Source organism: Gekko japonicus, unplaced genomic scaffold, assembly GCF_001447785.1.
Source record: "Gekko japonicus isolate JY-2015 unplaced genomic scaffold, Gekko_japonicus_V1.1 scaffold540, whole genome shotgun sequence".
In the NCBI taxonomy this organism is placed as follows: domain Eukaryota; kingdom Metazoa; phylum Chordata; class Lepidosauria; order Squamata; family Gekkonidae; genus Gekko; species Gekko japonicus.
In genome coordinates this window covers 14949-35030 of record NW_015173690.1, presented here as the reverse complement: position 1 = coordinate 35030, position 20082 = coordinate 14949, and positions in this window count along the sequence as shown.

Genomic DNA, 20082 nt, shown 5'->3' with positions numbered 1-20082 from the left:
TGGAAATTGCCTAAAAGATGTGTGAAGGACAAAAGCTCATTTGATCTTGATTTTCAGGATGAATACAGACTGTGAAAGTGGGGCCTCACAAACCTTCTGCCTCACGATCCTTCTGATTGTTTGGGTTTTAAGCAGGAGGTGTCAGAAAAGTTACCACAGTAACTGGCTTGTGGTGGCCAAACATTCATAGCGATGTTGCTTTTTGATCCTTCGATGTCAGCTCTTCTTGGACTGTCATGAAACAAGTTAGTTTTACCCTACTGTTGAAGTGTTGCTACCATAGTAATCCTGCTCAGTATGAGAGGAACCACAGGTTCAGATATTTGGTGTATGTGCTTGTCTGAGGAGCCAATGGGGCAAAGCTACCATCTTTTGGATTATGACTGAATACCTCTGTCAGAATCCGCCCAAGCATAATGATACCGCAGTGCCGAGGATCCTTGTTTGGCCTTGGATAGCTGGGCCAATTGGTCCAGTGTGGAGATCCATCCACCCTGGGAGCAGAGCATGGTCAGAAGGGGGATGCCTCTCACCTGTAGTGCACTGCACATTTGTGGGGAAACCAGTGCTAAAGATGACCTGATTATGGGTTTGGTTTTGTACATAGAAGAGCAGCTCCCTCGCTGTGGTGTAGTGGTGAAGAGAGCAGACTCTAATCTGGGAGACCCAGGTTTGAGTCCCCACTTCTCCACATGCAGCTACTGGTGTGACCTTGGGTCACTCATAAGTTCTTTCAGAGCTGTTGTCTCAAGGGCAGTTATTGAGAGAGCTCTCTCTCAACCTACCTCATTGGGTGTTTGTTGTGGGGAGTGGAAGGGAAAGGAGATTGTAAGCCGCTCTGAGCATCCAGTGGCAAAACTTCTGAGTTGCAGAAATTCTGCCCCAAACAATGCAGTTTCCCTAGCTAGTCTCTTTGCTTTGTGAAGATGAAGAGAGGGAATGAAAACAATTAACAAATTCTTTAAAATGTCCTCTTGGAGTTAATGGAGTGATACAAGGGCCAGTTCCAGCCCAGAACATAATGAGACTCTATTGAATATGGAAATCATAGAATCATAGAGTTGGAATGGACCTCCAGGGTCATGTCGGCCAACCCCCCGTACAATGCAGGAAATTAACAAATACCTCCCCTCACACCCCCAGTGACCCCTGCTCTATGCTCAGAAGATGGCAAAAAAACCCTCCAGGATCTCTAGCCAAACTTGCCTGGAGAAAATTTGTTTCCTGACCCCAAAGTGGCGATCAGCATTTCCCTGGGTGGGTAACAAAGGGCTGCGAGAACTAAGCACTGATGCAACCCTTCCGGCCCTCCTTCTCATTTTCTGCCCATTTTCACAGAATCAGCATTTCCTTCAGATAGCCATCTAGCCTCTGTTTGAAAACCTTTGAAGAAGGAGAGCCCACCACCTCCCCAGGAAGCCTGATCCGTGATGAAGCGCTCTGTCAGGAAGTTCTTCCTAATGTTTAGCCAAAACTCTTTTAATTTCAACCCATTGGCTCTGGTCCAGCTTTCTGGGGCAATAGAAAACAACTCTGCACCATCCTCTATATGACGACCCTTCAAGTACTTGAAGATGGTTATATCATATTACCTCTCAGTCATCTCCTCTCCAGCTCCTTCAACCTTTCCTCATAGGACTTGTGATGATATCCCCAAATTACAAACAGAGCCATTATATACTAATGAAATCACTGATATCAAATCAACTATCTGATAGCAATGCTGATTCTATGAATTTAGGCAGATCATGAGAGAGAGGGCAGGAATGGTTGCATCAGTGCTTAGTTCTCATGGCCCTTTCTTGCAAGCCCAGGGAAATGCCAATTGCCAGTTTGGGGTTAGGAACCAATTTTCTCTAAGCCAGTTTGGTCAGGGTTCCTGGAGGGTTTTTTTTTGCCATCTTCTGGGCATGGAACAAGGGTCACTGGGGGTGTGATGGGGAGGTAGCTGTGAATTTCCTGCATTGTGCAGGGGGTTGGACTAGATGCCTTCCAACTCTATGATTCTATGGACAATAAAATCAGCAGTTATTCATAACATTCATAACATCAGCAATAACAAAATTAGACTGACAAAACCTCATTAACCTGTGCAGAGTTTCAGCGATGAAAATGAAAAGGGGCTCATATAGTGGAGGTATGTCCATACAGATCTTGAACACAGAAAAGTATGAGGAACGGAAACAACAGGGTTTTCTGACAATGCATAAGAACATAAGAGATGCCAATGTTGGATCAGGCCAAAGGCCCATCCAGTCCAACACTCTGTATCACACAGTGGCCAGAAATACCAGTGCCATCAGGAGGTCCACCAGTGGGGCCAGGACATTAGAAGCCCTCCCACTGTTGACCCCTCCCCAAGCACCAAGGTGACAGAGCATCACTTGCCCCAGAGTCCCTATCTATACCTTGTGGCTAATAGCTACTGATGGACCTCTGCTCCATATGCTTATCTAATTCACTTTTGAAGCTGTCCACTAACATAGTAATGATGCCACTAACATAGTAAGACCAGAAACAGCCAGGAAGCATTCCATGCAGAGGCTACATTCCCAAAATGCAGTCCTCATAGATTAAAGGAGGGAGAAGGAAAGTTCCTGAGGATACAATATTGGATCATGGCTAGCCATCAAAAGGACTCCCAGACTCGTACATTTTCAACATCAGATGAGTAGGAAAGATTTGTTGATGAACCATTAATTATTGTTCTCCATTGCCACAAACTCTGTTGGTTTTGATTCATGATTAGTAGGAAGAAATCACGTGTGCTACTTGGACCAAGGATTTTTAAGCATGCTCTCAGAAGTGTACTAGAAACCTTTTTTCTGTCCATACCAGAAAGTGAATTGAAACATAATAATTTAGAAAAGTAGGGATTAATAATTATTCAATAATATTTAGATTTTGATTGTAAAATGCTCCACTGAATTGTTGATAGATGATTTTCATAAATAACATAACCACTGCTGGCAATCATGGTCTATTCATGAACAACTTATACAGGGCAAGAAAGGAATATTGAGGAGGGTGGGTTTATTTATTTATTTTTGGAAACTGCTGCTTGGATTTGCTGTTCTGTAGACAGATAACTTCATTACCTCTGACTGTACATACACTTGCATCTTTCATGGGCACTTAGGTTATTAAATAAAAATAAACTGCATATGTGTCTGTTCACTGGGAAGGCTGCCTCAGATTCTAATTTTTTACTTAGGAATTGAAAACTTTTTTTGTGTAAGTACACAAAATCAGGTTTTCCCCCTTAAAGCGTATATTGAGTCAAGCTTGATTATGGATATTCCGAGTCAGCAGCTGTAGAAGCATTATTGTTACACAGACTCCAATTTATATTTCTGGAATGAATTAGTAATGCCTTCTGTTGTTTGTTCTTATGAATGCTGGATGGCTTATTTAAAAAATAAGAAGTAAGTACTGAACAGAATAGATAGAACTACATGATTGACTGCTGCTAGTTCCCAGTTATGGTGATAGCCATGGCCTTGATACAGTAGCATTCACAAGTGATTATAGTACAGTTGGGATTGGCGTGGGATTGCCAGCCTCCAGGTGGGATGTGGAGATCTGCTGGAATGATAAATGATTTCCAGACAGAGATCAGTTCCCCTGAAGAAAATGGCTGTTTTGGAGGGTGTACTATATGGCATTATACCTGCCCTCCCCAGGCTCCACCTCCATCTCCAGGAATTTCCAACCCAGAGTCGGAAACCCATTTCTACCATGATCACTGCCTCTGTGTGTTGTGACTCCTGACATTAGATACTACAAGCAGGGGACCTACAAGGGCATGCAAGAGGCATCTCATGTCCCCTCCCCCACTATTTCCTCTTTCCTTTTCCTGAAAGTCCCCATAGCTTCTCCCCTTTCCCTGCTTCTTTCTTTTCTTCTTACCCACCAGTGAGCCTACCTTTTTCTGCCCCCCCCCATCTTCAGCTTTCCCTCCTTCCCTCCCTCTGGAAGCCTCTATCCAGGAAAGCTATGGCCCAGTTGCATGCCAGTGTAGGCTCAGATGCATGGTGGGGAACCTTCAATGGTTTGTAGAGGGCACCTCATTTTCACCATATCACCTTCTCAACACTATTTCCTTTTTCCTTCCTCCTGGCAATCCCCGTGTTGGAACATACAAGCTTTATAGTGCACCAACTTGAAGAAGATCAAAACAACAGCATATAGGTGACAGCTGAAGAACTGCTAGTTAGCATAGCTATATAAGGGACCTTCCACAATTTCAAATGATGTCCTTCCTTTCTCCTGGTTGGCTCTTCAGACTTCTTCCTCTGAGCCCTCCTCCTTTGTTCCTGGCTCTCACAGCAGTTAGTCTGTTAGTTAAGCCTCTGTGCCGCTCCTCTGTTCTATCAGAGTTTATTTCTTCTTTTTCTTTAAACATTTGGTGCTCCATTCCTTTGCATGTTTAAACTCTGTCAACTCCCCATAACCTCACCACATTTTATGCCTGCTCCATTGTTTCTAGCTCTACAGTAAATAGTGGGTCTAAATGATCGGTCACCTATTGGATATGGTTATTGGGATGGGAGCATGATGACAACACAATCATCAGACTTAACAACATCAACCATATGGTCTCAGGTTCATTCACTTGTTCATCTTCCAGTGTTATATATGCTACCAAGTGTCACTCTATACACTGGATAAACAAGTCAGCCCCTCTGCAAAAGAATAAATGAGCATAAATCTGACATCAAAAATCACAAAACTTCTTCACCCAAACAGTAATTAACACATGGAATTCACTGCTACAGAAGGTGGTGGTGGTGGCGGCGGCTGGCATGAACAGCTTCCAGATGGAATTTGAAAAACATATGGAGGCTGGAGCAGACAGGAAAAAAACCAAGGCAAGCAAGCCCCCCCCCCCAAGCAACAGCAACCAGCAGAAGCTGTTCATACCAGCCACCACCACCACCACCTCCTATAGCAGTGAATTCCATGTGTTAATCACTATTTGGGTGAAGAAGTATTTCCTTTCATCTGTTCTAACTTCTAACCTGACTGCTCAGCAATTTCATTGAGTGCCCACGAGTTCTTGTCTTGTGAGAAAGGGCGAAGTACTTCTTCCTCTACCTGCTCTATCCCATGCATAGCCTTGTAAACCTCTTATTATGTTACCCCTAGTCATTGTTTCTCAAAGCAAAGATCCCCAAGCACCTTAACCTTTCTTCATAGGGAAAATATCCTCCTCTTATCATTGCAGTTGCCCTTTTCTGCATTTTTTTCAAGTGCTACAAATATTCTTTTTAAGGTGTGTGTGGTGTGAGTGGTCCAATGAGGTTGCACCATCAATTTATATAGGGCAGGGGCTGTATAAATGTTGTTCCTGTTGGTCTTTTGGGGTTTCTGTGTGGCACTGTGGCATGCTTGCACTGTCACAGTGCCACTTGTTCTGAAGTGTGCCACTTGTTCTCATGGCAAGCAAGCATCTCCCAAGGCAGTTCACTTTCCCTGAGATTCTCTGGGAGAGTCTGACTGCTGGGTGCTGCCTGCTTGCCTGCCTTAAGTGCTGCTGGTTGGGTTTCCCCATTGGAAACAATGGAGGTAATGGGGGTAACCTGTTTGGGTGCCCATAGAATTGGGTGCACTGGTCCAATTGCTTTGGGACTTGGGGGTTTATGTGGGGAGAGGCTCCTGAAGCTACCCTGAAAATTCGGAGCCTCTCCCTCAAACCCCCTCCCCCCCCAGAGCCACTAAAAGCACAGTGGGAAAGAAGGCCCTGTTCGCATGAGGGGTTTTGGGCCGGGAGCGGGACGGATCGGGGGCGGAGCAAACAGGCGCGATCCCACGGCAACATCTGGGAATCGTTGCCTGTCCGTCCCCGATCCATCCCTCCCACCCAAAACCCCGCACTAAAAAGAACCACCTACCTAGGTGGTTCTTCGGAGAAGAGCGCCTCAAGCCTGGCCGTGGGATCGCCGGCGCGTCCTTGCGTCAACGCATCCCCGGCCCCCGGCCGTACTGCGCATGCTCGAGCATGCGCAGTTCGGCAGCCTCCCCCTCCCATTCGTCTCTTCCTCCCCGGCATCTGATCGTGCCGGGAAGCGATGCGCCGCGGCTCAGGGGATCCGTGGGATCCCGCTGCGGCGTCTCAACTTTGGTGCGGCTTTTAAAAGCCACACTTTTCCCAGTGTTTTCCCTGCCGTGTGGCAGGGGCCAAAGTAACTTTTTCCCCACCATAGAGAACAATGGAGGGGATGGGGGCAAAACGGGTTGCTGATGAGTGCAGGATGCTTTCCAGATGTTCCCGTGTGATCGCACCCTTAAAATCCGCACAGCATTCATGCCTATCACGCGGCTGATTCTGCGTGTGATCGGGACCTCTGACTCCTTTCTTTGCAACATCCTCCTACCTTCAGACTGGGATATAAGGACTCAGAGATACCCAATCCTGCTTTTATCTGACAAAGGGAACTTTAACTCTCGAAAGCTCATATCGCCCAATTCATTGGTCACTAAGGCGAATCTAGCTCTTCTACTGTAGACTTACATGTTAGACATTTCCCTCACATCTCTTTAAAAGTGTTTGATTTTCTTAATGATTGAGAAGTCTTATTTATCAGACTCAAGCTACTGTTGCAGCTTGAGCCTGACAAATAAACACCTGAAGTTTCATAGATAGAAAGATGTCAACTAAGAATCTTCAGCTCATGTAAATTTTAATTCCAAGATCAAAGACCTCACCAATGAGGATTCGTTGCCTGAGCTGCTGAGCTTCATATCTTTTTCATTAAAGGAACTGATTCTAAGATCCCTTTGGGGAAAATTCAAACTGGGGAAGCCTCATGGAGTTTGGATTCTGTAGGGATGGAAGAATGATAGGCACTCTGTAGTAGAAAGAAATGGAGGATGAGGTTTGTAACAGATGACTATGTCATTCTTTCATAAGCAAAAGCAAGCTTTTGTAGCATTGTCCAACCCCCTACTTCAAAAATGTCACACATGCTCACACACTCACATACACAGATTCAGGTGCGTAGCCATGTTGGTCTGAAGCAGAAGAACAAAGTTGGTTTCCAGTGACATCTTTAAGACCAACAAAATTGTATTCAAGGTATAAGCTTTTGTGTGCAAGCACACTTCTTCAGATACAGTGAAGCAGAATTTCTTCCCTCTACCTATATGTAATGGTTGAGGGAATTCTGTTAAACTGTGTTAAAAGTGCTATCCCTATCTCTTTATTGAGTAGTGGTGTATTTAGAATTGCCATATATTTAGCATGGCTTGTGATGTTCTAAATAAGCCAAGTGGGGGAAAGAGAATGGGGAGATGAGTTGTACTTTAATTTCCTATGCCTGTATCAGACATTCAGAGCTCAAGCCACACATTTTTTCTTTTTCTTTTTTGTTATAATATTTTATTGGTTTTATAAGCTATATCCTACATTCTAAAGGTAAGGGTCCAGGGGAAAATCTATCACTAACTTATGACAAGAATATTTGTAAGCTGACACATGCCCACATCACTCCTGCAATAATATTGGTATTATGATTGTGGTAAGAAATTTTAGAAGTATAGAAGGTTTGTGTTTAAAATGAAGCAAATACTTTATAAAATCCATGTATCTATCTCTGTCATTGCTATCAGAACAGCAGACAGACATGGCCGGTTTCTTTGCAAGTCCTTTTGTTTTAGACAGAGCATTCCTCTTAGTGTACTCAAAAGTTTACAACATTCCATTCCCAGGATCTGAATCAATGAATGTTTCCCCAGGTGTGAGACTTACAATAACCGAAAATAAAAAGGGCAGCTGGTCAGGAAAGCCAGCTTGGGAAGTGACAGACCCCAATCCAAAATGCAAACTAATTCCTGGGATACAGAATTTCACACAAACCCCATTTCCACCTCAGAGGTAACTTCAAAGTTATCTCTCTGATAGCTTCAAAGAACAGTCCAGCCCCAATGGTGGGAACACTAAGAAAACAATAGCACCATAAAAGTGTGAACTTTTGATACCAAGGAAGCAATTTACAGTTAAACAATTTCAACTTCTAAATGTTAATTTGCAACTGTAATATGATTATCAAGGAACTTCTTTGATCATTTGGTATAAATAATGGTCCAATCCAACAGACTTTCGCTGGCTCTTGGTAAGAGTCAGCCCGAGAGGCCTCTCGTTCTTTGCATGCTTTGGGGTGGGATAGGACTTTGCTTGCATGTTTATCTTACTGGGTATTTACTATCAATGTTTAGGAGATAGAATTCTACTGTGTTGGCAAGCTGGCATAGCGTCTTGCTGGTCACCTTGCCAGGTAATTCTTTGAATGTTTTTCTTTAATAAAGATAAGTTTTAGTTTAAGAAGAGACCTTTCTGTGTCAGCGCTTAGTGGTTTCCAAGTTTACACCTCTGCCTTTGGTAAGGAGGCATCACTCAGGGGACACGAACCAGAGGGGGAGTGTGGGGACACACATTTTTCTCACAACAATGATAAACTTAGAATTATAAAAGCAGAGAGATCAAACTTCTATCTATTAAAGCTTTTTTACACTTAAGTCAAGTAATATTGTAAACGGGGGGGATGTGTATCTCTTGGTCTTCTTCTTCACTTTTGAAGTTTTGGGGGCTGCTTCTCCTTTCTCAGACTTTGACATTGAACTGCTGGAATCACTTGAATAATTATCCGCTTCTTCCTCACCTAGTTCCTCTCCTTCTTCCAGATTAGTGTCCTTGTCTTTATCTATGCCCAGTTGTTTTTTCAAAACGTTTTTGGCCTTTTGGACAGAGTCAATTTTAACTTTCTTGCCATTGTATTTGAACACGATCCCTTCTGGGAAGCTCCATCTGTAGGTTATTGCTTTGTCTTGTAGGAAAATAATTAAGTCTTTATACTGTCATCTTCGTTTCCAGATCTCAAATGGAATGTCTTTCAGAATTTTAATTTCTTCTTCGTTGAGTAAGTGTTTTTCCTGCAGTAGCTTTTAAAACATTGTCTCTCATTGTTCTCTTTGAGAATTTAACGTAAATTTCACCAGGCAGTTTATTTTTTCTTATAAAATTAGGGTAGGTAGGGTATGCCAAGTCCATGTCACTTTGTAGATCTTCCTGTTTAAGGTCTGAAATTGAAGCTATCGCTCCACTTATCATTGTTTTTGTCTTCCGTCTTCAGGAACTCCTTCAAAGCGTAGAACATGCATAGATTTATCAAGCTGAAGTTGAAGTAGTTGATTTTTATCCGTATTTCTTTCCTTCTTAACTTCTTTTAATTGTTACTTAATATCAATAGTCTTTGTGTCAACTTTCTCGATCCTTTTATCTGTCTTATTGGCTCTTTTTTCCATTTGGGTAAGTTGCTTTTGAACGGAATCTAGCTTGGTATTAATTGTAGACAATAAAACACAAACCATACCATAAACAGGAAGGAGGGCCAATAATGGTTATTGGGGCAGAAGGCACCAATAGAGGGAGACAGACAGGGGAGGGAGTTCCAAAGTTTTGGTGCCATGGCCAAGATAGCCCTTTCTCGGGTCAGTCATATGGTGGGGGAAACTGAAGCAGGGCCTCTGAGGATGACTGGAGTGAATGGGAAGCTTCATATGGGAGAAAGCAGTCTTTGAGGTATGTTGATCCCAAGATGCACAGGGCTTTAAAGGTCTATACCAGCACCTTGAACTGAGTTCAGAAGCAAACTGGAAGCCATTGCAGATGGAACAAGGCTGGAGTGGTAAGATCCCTACAACCCTGTCTCTCAGGGAGGGCAGGATATAAATGAAACAAACAAATAAATAAATAAAAACCCCACTCCATTCAACACTCTGGACTAGGGATGGGCACAAATTTGGAAAAAAAACTGGTTTGGGGCAGACCCTGAACTGAATCCCGAACAGAGCCAAAAGGCCCCCACTTGAAACAAGTTGGTCCGGTAAGTTTGGTTCTCCCTTTCTCCCGGCCATGGTTCACTGCACCCGGGTAGACTTCAAGGGTAGACTCTGGTAGAATGCATTACAATTTGGCTGGATGTTACTGTGCCGTGGATTCGGGTAGCAAGATCAGCTGAAAGTACAGGGGCTTCCTAGCAGTTTTTAGGGGCATATTGGATCTTGCATTGCTGTTCAAGAAGCAAGTTAATGCAGCTGAAAAAAATGCTTTCTCTCAACTTAGAGAAGGCATTGGGGGGGGGAGCTGCATTAACTTCCTTCTCTAGCAGCAGTGTGGGATCCAGGATGACCCCTGGGCTCTTAACATAGTCAGCAAGGGCCATCTAAACTTCATGAAAATGGGCAGCTAACTGTCCTTCAGGACTCTATCCTTCCCAACCAGCATTACTTCTGTCCCATCAGGATTCATTACTCTGATGATGTTCTTCCTCATAAGGACAAAAAAGATAATATTCCACCCCTTGCTTAATTTTTAACCTTCAGCTGCTAATATTCTGGTTCTGCAAAAGAACTCTAGAGAGCCTTTGGTTGCTTAGCCATGCAGATAAACATGAACTTCAATGGGACTTCAGAATGTGCTTCAAATTAAGCTCAGCATGTTGCTGGATGTGTACTGGAGTGAGCTAAAAATAACTGTTTTGTTGCAGCATATGGAAACCTGATCTTCAAGTTCTGTTTACATGGAGTAAAAATGATGACTCCTTAAAAATATCCAATGCAAAATATCTGTAAGCAGATATGATGATAAGGTATTAGGTTCTGACCATGGGAAGACATGCAAGACACAGTAATGTTCAACCTATTGCTTATGAACAAATATTGGGCTGGATCCCTTTGAATCTAAATGTCACCCAGATATTGAACCTCCATGCAAGGAAATATACAAACAAGTTAATGATATACCACTAACTACTATGAATCTTCATCTGAAATGCTAGAAAGCAAACATATCTATGCTAAATTGTTGCTATGCACATCTATTTTGCACACTGTCAGCACTTCTTTTTTAATTAAGCTAAAATACAGTAATCAAAACTACAATATGGTGGCCATATTCTGAAACACAAAAAGCAAATACCCCCCCCCCGGGGGGGGGGGCTCTGTACATTGCTATTCAGAGTGCAACCATTCAAGCAGATGGGTTATTTGGACTTGTTGTTGTACAGTGTCTCATCAAAAGAGGAATTCACAAGCAAGACTCAAGCAGAGCCACCAGCAAGGAATATCAGAGCATTTCTGTGTGAGCCTTTTTGTGACTGAATAGAGGCAGCTGGTGCCAAGCCAGAGGCTCAGAACAAGAGGGCAGCTATGCAAGGATCAATAAATACTATTGGTCACTGAGGAGATATAGAGCAAGTCTGGGCTCATTACCTGTCAAGAAAATCATATAAGTAATCAGCGAGGTTTGAGAAGGTCATTTTCTTTTTGGAACTGCCTCAATTTTCCATCTGGTTTTCGCAGTCCAGTCTTTCGGTTTGCTGGCTGGCTTTTCCAACATATAATAAGACAGGGAGATGCTAATAGATACCATATGATGCCTATTAAAATCATTGTTTAATATTGTGTCCCAATATAAAGATTCCAGTATAGATAGATAGATAGATAGATATAGATAAGCACTGCTTGAGAATTAGACAATGCTAACATATGAAACAAAATTATTTGTACTAGCATTATTTACTTGTTCACTTGTTTGAAGAGAATACACTCTATGATTGCAGAATGGAGTTGGAAGGTGCCCACTGGCTCTCTCTGTCCTCTGGGCAAGCTCAACAAGCATTTGAGTTTATGAGCAGTGGCTTTATGCATATATCTGGACCCCTACTTTTGTGCAGCATTCCCAATCACACATACACATCTAGGGTTTGCTCAAAATGCTTATAGGTACATGTGGCACCCAGAGGGTAGGGCCAGCATGTACTCATATAAGTGTTCTTGTATTGCACAGTAATTCAATGACTAGAGTGGATCCTTGGAGGATTTTGTCAGCTGTGCTATTCATTGACTCTCTCCACCAAAAGTGACTGTGTGGGGCTGAATGTCTCAGCACTGTAATCTGTTCAAAGAGGGCAAAATGTTTTTATGCCTCCAAAGGCTGTTTCGAGTATTAATTAGACTATTGTTTATATACTACCCAGAGGATGAAAAATGCAACATCTGTGGTAAAAGGTAATAATAATAAAGTTATGTTTGTAAAAAAGAGATATTTCTGAAATACTTACTCTCTGAATAACTGTAAAACCAATATAGATGATGATAGGTATATTATTCCAATAAACCCCTTCTTGGATCAGCAGAGAAGTGTGAACTATTGCCAAAAACAAACAGATTACACTTGCATTGCAGCAATTATTTTTAAACTAAAAAGCCTTCATAAACTATAAGTTTCAGTATTTATTAGTGAAGATAGAAAATATGCTGTATGATCATTAGACTTTTATAAGATTCTGAGAACCTTTGATAATTTCAACAAATGCTTCTCTACAGAGATTAATTCACCCAAAATATTGATATGTGCACTGAACCACACCTATCCCTTTCCCTTCACTATAGGTGATATTTATGACTCTTGAAGATGAATGACAATAACATTGCAATCCTAAAACTAGGGATGGGCATGAACTGGCTAATGAACTAAAGTTTGTGATGAATTTTGGCAGGTTTGTGGTTCGCAAACTAAAGTTTATGACGAGTCAACTGGCATGAACTTTCCACAGACTTTCAAGTGTTTTGTGAATGGATACATTTCCAGTCAGACTGTCTCCACTGCATCAAAATGTTTACCAAATTTCAAAGCAACAGGGGCAGAATTCTCCAACCTGTGCGTGTGGTGTGTGTAGCTTGCAGGGGGTCCATTCTATACACTTTTGAACCTGCAGCTGACATTTTCCCCAAAAGCACATTCCTGGGGGCACCTTCCTTGAGGGGGGCCATAAGTCAGACCCCCAGGTCCAATCTGCTCATGACTTGGAGGGCATGTGGAGGAGTGTCCTGGCTACTGACACATAGTAAGCACACAGAGTTAGTTTCTCAATGTCAGCATTGATCAAAATACAGCTTCAAGGTTCAGACACAGGTTAGGCAGCACTCACAGATTCAAGTCCAAAGGGGGATCCAAGAGCAAGGTTTCTACGATACAGGCCAATGTCAAAGACAAATCTATCCAGAATACAGCCAAGGTCAGTACCTAACAGACAAGTTGCTTCCACACATCTATTCCCTTCTCTGTTGTTTTTAAGCCCCACACTGCTAACCACCTGTGTTGCATCATGCACCTGCCAGCTATCTCAGTCCAGCTCCTGCAAACACTCATCCTGGTTGCTGAAGGTGGGCCAATGTTGTGCTGCTAGACGGTCACTGTGCCTCCCTCCTAATCTTCTTCCAATGACATTCCTGAGGCTCTGGTGATGAGGAGGGTGAACTGACTGTCCTCTGGCTCTCTGTTGCCAGCCCAGGGTTAGGAAACTGAAGGGCCAGTGTAATGGTTCCTGGCTGATAATCTATAACTGGCCCCTCAGAGACTGCCTCTACCTGCAGTACCTCTGTCACTGGCTGTGGGCTTTGGTCAAGTATGCTGACCCTCTCTTCCTCAGAGGAGTTCGCTGTGTCCTTTTGCTCTGCTGAGCTTGGCTGGATCATGACAAGGAGCATCAGGGGAAAGTCTCCAGCAAGTTTGATATCTCTAGCTTTCACAGGGTCTGTTCTATGCACTCCTGAACCTTCTGAACTTGCACCTGTCATTTCCCCAGAAATCACTTTCTGGGGGGCACATTGGGGGGGGTCATGTAACCTGGATCCCATAAATCCAATCCTCACCAAACTTGAAGGGCAGGTAGAGGAGAGTCAGCCAGAGATCTCCTGTGTGTTTGGTGTCTCTGGCATGCTGGGGAGGGGATCTACTACATCACAAACCTCATCAGTTCATTTGGCACCTAAAAGTTTGTGACGATTTGTGTCTCATGAACTAAGCACAGCACAAACCACAAACCAAAACAAACCACATTTTCCTGGTTCATGCCCATCCCTACTTAAGACCACTTTCCTGTGAGTAAGCCTCATTGAATAGACCTGAGTAGGATTCTGAGCTGACCTGGTTAGGATTGCTCTCTAGATGTGACATACATTTTGATTCCAGTTAGCATGGTCTGGCATGTCTACAAATTAATGGAGCATGGTAGGAGAGGCAGTCCTGCAGGTACGACATCACAAATAATGAAGAATACAATATGTTGAAGAGGGGGGATGAAAGAGGAAATTAGGCAAGTGCTACTAGCAATACTCAGTCTAATTATTACTTCTTCCCTTTTTTGTCCAAATGAATAATGTGATGTTTTACAGCAGGAGAAAGGTATGTGAGTGTAAATTCAAGATATGTAAGGATGAAATATTGCTCACTTTCAGATGCTCATTTTCAGACTATTGGAGATGAGCATGCCTTTCTGATTACAACACAGGCTTTTCCATAAGGAAATGTCAAGGATTCTAACAAATATTAAACATCATAACTGAGACAAGATCCATAAGGCACTGTCAGCAGTTCGGAAAGAATTTCACTTCAGTGTAAATGTCAGCCCTCTATGACTCTGGCATTCAATAAAAGGAATTGTTTAAATGGGATTTTAGAAAATGAATAAAAGGAGCAAAACAATATGTTAGAATTCGATCTAGAAATGAGTGTGAAAATGACACTCAGTATGCCACTGACATTTCTTCCAGAGGGAATCGAGTTGTATATTTAGATCCAGTGAAAATCTAGTTAGGTACTCTGTATCTAAAAGGGCTTCTCAGAGGATCTACTTAAATCTGGACTGACTGCACATCACTAAAGCTACAATAAAGAAGAGCAGTGTAATACATTCCAAAACATGAACACATAAAGCTGCCCTATACTGAATCAGACTTCTGGTCCATCAAAGTCAGTATTGTCTACTAAGACGGGCTGTGGCTCTCCATGGTCTCAGGCAGAGATCTTTCACATCACCTCCAACCTGATCCTTTTGGCTATAGATGCTGGGGATTAGGCTTGTCAGACCCCCAGTTTTGTGGAGGTTGCCCAATTTGGAGGGGCTCCTTCCCGCCTGCCAGCCAGCCAGCTGGAGGGTGGGGGGAAGCCCCACCCCCAAAAGCGACCACCCAGCCTCCCCCCTCTTTCCAGCAGGGTTTTAAAAGACCCTTTAGAGGCTTCTGGGGAGAGGTGGGGGCCATGCACCTGCACTCCAAGCCCTGTATTTGGGGCTTGGGATGCAGGCGCATGCAGCTTCCCCCCCTTTTCCCCAGCAGGATTTAAAAAGACCCTTTAGAAGCTGCTGAGGAGAGGCAGGGGACTCTGCTCCCCAATGTAATGACATCACTTCTGAGTGACATCATCACACTGGGGACTCCCCACCCCCTCCAGTAATGCTCCCCAAAGTCCCATGCTGGGTACTTTGAGGGACCTGGCAACCCTACTGGGGATTGAACCTGGGACCTTCTGCATGCAAAGCAGATGCTTTATCACTTCTTTTGTTAGGTATTTTGTTAGTTGGTGGAATACTTTACTTCTTTTCTGCGGGCTGTTTAAACTGTCAATATTAATTGATAGAATTTTCAAATATTTAGTTGTCATCACTTGTGTTGGTGCTCTCTGTGTTTTTACTCCTGGTAACTATTTGGGAAGCGGGTATTTTGTTGGTTCTCTTTCTTTTTTTGTTCTTTTATTTTTTCCTGTTTCTCTTTTCCTATTCTGGCACTATTTTCTTCAGTATTCTCAATTTTCAAGGTTGAAATTTTTTGGAAAGGTATGGTGAGGACATGGGTTGGCAATGTGAAGAAGAGGAAAAAGATGGGGAAAGAGGAGAGGAGGAGACGGATACTGAAGAAAATAGTGCCAGAATAGGAAAAGAGAAACAGGAAACAAAAGAAGTAATATGCCTTCAAGAGACGCACATTAATAAAAATGATGTGAAATACCTGACTAATAAAAAATTAGGCAAACACCTTATAGCTGCAGATAGAAAGAAGAAAAGAGGAGCAGTAATCTATGTTAAGAAGGTTTTGAATTCAGAATTATTTTATAGATCAGATGTTGGAAGAATTGTGGCAGTTACCATAATGAGAGATGGGAAAGAAATGATAATTATTAATATATATGCACCCAACCAAAATCAAGAAAATTTCTTTAAAGAACTAAAGACTGTAGTGGCTAAAGTAACAACTGAAGAAATTTGTATAGTAGGCAACTTTAATGCGGTATTTGATTCCAAAAAAGATAGGAAAACACAGGGGAAGAACAACATAGGCAGAACGCTACCAAAAATCTTTTTGCAAACAGTAGAAGAACATGCTATGGTAGACGCATGGAGAACTAGAAACACGGACAAAAAAGATTACACTTTCTATTCATCAAGGCACAAATCTTGGTCAAGGATTGACATGGCCTGGGTAACTTCATTGACGATAAAAGATTTAGAACAAGGACCTTTGCAGATCATAATCCCATTTTAATATCGTTTCACACACTACAAAGAACAGTAAGATGGAAGATGCATACTGATCTTTTAAGAGACCCAGAAATAATAACTAAAACAAAAGTGGAAATTCAAGATTTTTTAAAGAACAATTTACAACCAGAGGTACCAATAAATATAGTTTGGGATACATTCAAAGGTTGGTTTATTAATCAGAATTCATGGAAAACAAAACATGAGGCAAAATATGAGAATATAAAAAACAAGATTCAATTAGAAGAAATTAAAATGAAGAAAACTAAAAAACAGGGAGGCAATAAAGACCAAAATAAATATGATGCAGCATTAGTTGAATATTCTATTAACCCAGGAAATAGCCAAGAACATAGAATATGCCAAAGATCACTATTTTGAAAAACCCAACAAACCAACTAGATGGCTGGCATATAAAATCAGGAAAGAGAGAGAACAGCGGGTAATTCCAGCCTTAAAAATGATAATAACAAGATTAAATATAACCCTCAAGATTTAAAAAAACATAGTGACAAATTTGTACAAAAATTTATACCAACAGAAAATGCAAGATAAGTTACAAATAGAAAAATTTATATCCGATAATAATTATAAAAAACCTAACTCATATTTAATGCAGTTGTTTTAAGATTATTTTAAAAGATAGGTAAGGCTCATAATAGATGACTGCATAGACCGCAAACTTATAGAGGTATTAAAGACCTAATCTGATATAAAAAGTGTTATACAAACAAGAGTGGTTTAAGGATTTGAGTTTGTGTAATTGAGGGAAGATTGTTTAGGGAATATAGATATGCTTTAAAAACCCCTATTAATTGAAAGATTATTTTAAAATGTGTATGTAAGGGTTATATTAAGATTCTAGTTTGATATAAGAGGTAGGTTAGATAATTTTTGGTGATGTTAAAACAATTAGAACAAATAAAATGAGAAAATAATTTGACTATGAGTTTGTGGAATTGTTTAATTTTAGTTAATATTAAAATGTATTTTATAGAAGAATATTGTAGAATGCTTAGATAATGTCTAAGAAGAAAACATGTATTGTTAATCTATAGAGTTGCAAAAATTATAGATCTGCTTATGAAATTTTAAGGTATATTTAAAAGTAGATTTATAGAAAATTGTAGTGAAATGCTTAGACACTGCTTAAACATTTAAAAATATGTGTTAAATATAGGCTTGCAAAGATATCAGTAGGCTATATAGTAGAAAGATTGGCAATTATTTATATATGTGTGAGGTAGTCTAAAAGGTGTAATGTTATTATTACTCTCATGTATATTTGTTGGTCTGTCTGTTTGTTTTGTTTAATTATTAAATATTTTTAAAACTTTAAATACATGCTTAAAACACTAGCACTCTTGCAATACTTTGTCTATTTAACAGTCTCTGATAACTGACACCTCTTCATCTGAATTATTGCATCAAAATGTTTGTGCTGTAGCAATCTTGTGTATGCTGTAACCTGTAAACCTACTTTTGATTTATTGACAGTCATTACAGAAATCTCATGTTCAGTGCTAAGCCTAGGACACAGGGGAAAACATGAAATGACTGGGCATTGCAAGCTTTTGTACATAAGTTGCTTCATGTGCTAGTCAAGCACATGAGAAGGCATCCTGACAGAAACTGAGGGCTATATGTTCGTCTACAAAACTCTTCCCCAGAAAAATAACTACAACGTCCTACAAAGGAAATGTGCTAGGTGAACTTGGTCTGGACATGCACTCTTAGCGTAATCTACCCCATTGACTCATTGTTATTCCTCCTCTAAAATAGTTCACATTGCTTTCTTACTGAGAAAGAATGGATCATGAGGGCATGAATACAGTGAAAAGGGAGATGGAACCCAGTTGCACCCAGGAGAGCCCTGGCATAAGGAGCCCAACAACACACACACACAGCATAAGGAGCCCAACAAAATACACACACACTGTAGCAAGGCACACAAAAGCTCATACCTTGAACAAATCTTTGTTGGTCTTAAAGGTGCTCTTTGCATTTCCCCCATGCAATTGAGGCAGCCCAGCAAACAAGCTCTCCCTCATTCCCTCCCTCCTTTCAGGGAGGAGCTTCAGCCAGTGGAAGGAAAGAGAGGCTTCACTTTGTCTCCTGTATATGATTGAGGCAGCCTGACTAGGAAACAAGCTCTGGTTCATTCCCTCTATTGTGTTGTGGGTTGACCGCGTGGCTAGGCCTCCTCAGCTCACATAACATGGTGCACGCTTGGCTCTTACACAACTAAGACAAAGAACAACGGCCCGCAGGCCAACTATATACATATCCAGGGGACACCCCTGGATCCCATTGGGAGGTTCGAATTTCCCTCCCCGTTTCCCTTGGCTCCTATTGGAGAGACCAAAAGGCTGGTTTCCATTGTCCACCCAGGGTCGAGCCCTGGGTCACCGCTGGCCCCTGGTGGCGGCCAGCATACACAACATCCCTCCCCCCATGGTTCGCCCCCCCTATGTCACATAGTCTTTTAGGTATGTCGGGGGCCGTCGCTCTCTGGTGGAACGTCTGGGGTTCGGAATAGGGACCTCGGGGTCCCTGCTCCCTGTGCTGGGGCCCGCCTGTGGTGCCGGCCCCTCGGTTTCTGGAGCACTGGCTGTTGGGGCCTCCTCAGTGTCTTCCGGGGGGTTAGGGGTGCTGTCGGGACACTCGTCTCTGGGCGGCTCCTGCGCAGGTGCGTTGGGGGGCCCCCCTTCTGGGGCAACTCCGTGCTCCCACTCCTCGGTGTCCGTCTGTTCCAGAAGCGGCTGCCACCGAAGCTGGTTGATGTGCCACCGCAGGACTTGCCCGTCCTCTGTGGACACCTCATACATCACCGTGCCGGTGGGGCGGATGATGCGGCCCGCAACCCATTCCGGCCCTCTTCCGAAGTTCCTTGCGAAGACAGGGTCCTCTGGGAAGAAGCCGCGGGGTGCTTTTCTCGGTTCCGGGTCGTTCCGTGGCTCTGGGGCCTTGTCGGGGTGCAACCGGGCCAACAGGGTGGTTGGTCTCCTGCCCATGAGAAGTTCGGCTGGGCAGCGCCCGCTTACTGGGTTGGGTGTTGTCCTTTGCGCCAGGAGGAAACAGGCGATGCGGCGCTCCCAATCCCCCTCCGTTAGGCGGCTTAGCGCTTCCTTAGCTGTCCGGACCATCCTCTCCGCCTGACCGTTCGTTGCGGGGTGGAATGGCGCCGACCTGATGTGTTTGATCAGGTTGCCGCTAAGGAATTGCTGGAACTCCTCTGACGTGAACGCCGTCCCGTTGTCCGAGACGATGGTGTCTGGGAGTCCGTGTGTGGCGAAGATCTTCCGGAGGGCCCGTATGGTCGCCTTGGTGGATGTGGACGAGACAGGGCTAATCTCCAGCCACTTCGAGTAGGAGTCCACTGTCACCAAGAACAGCAGGCCCTGGAAAGGTCCGGCAAAGTCTATGTGGAGCCGCGACCACGGGGTACGCGTGGATTCCCACGACTGGGCTGGCGCTCCCGGTGGGCTGGGTCGGACGGCCTGGCAGGTCTGGCAGCGCTTCACCCATGACTCGACTTCCCTGTCAATGCCTGGCCACCACACGTAGCTCCTCGCGAGGGCTTTCATCCTGACGATGCCCGGGTGCGCTTCATGCAGAGCCTTGAGGACCTTTTGCCGAAGAGCGCCAGGGACCACAACTCTGTCGCCCCACAGCAAACACCCTTTGTGTGCCGACAGCTCGT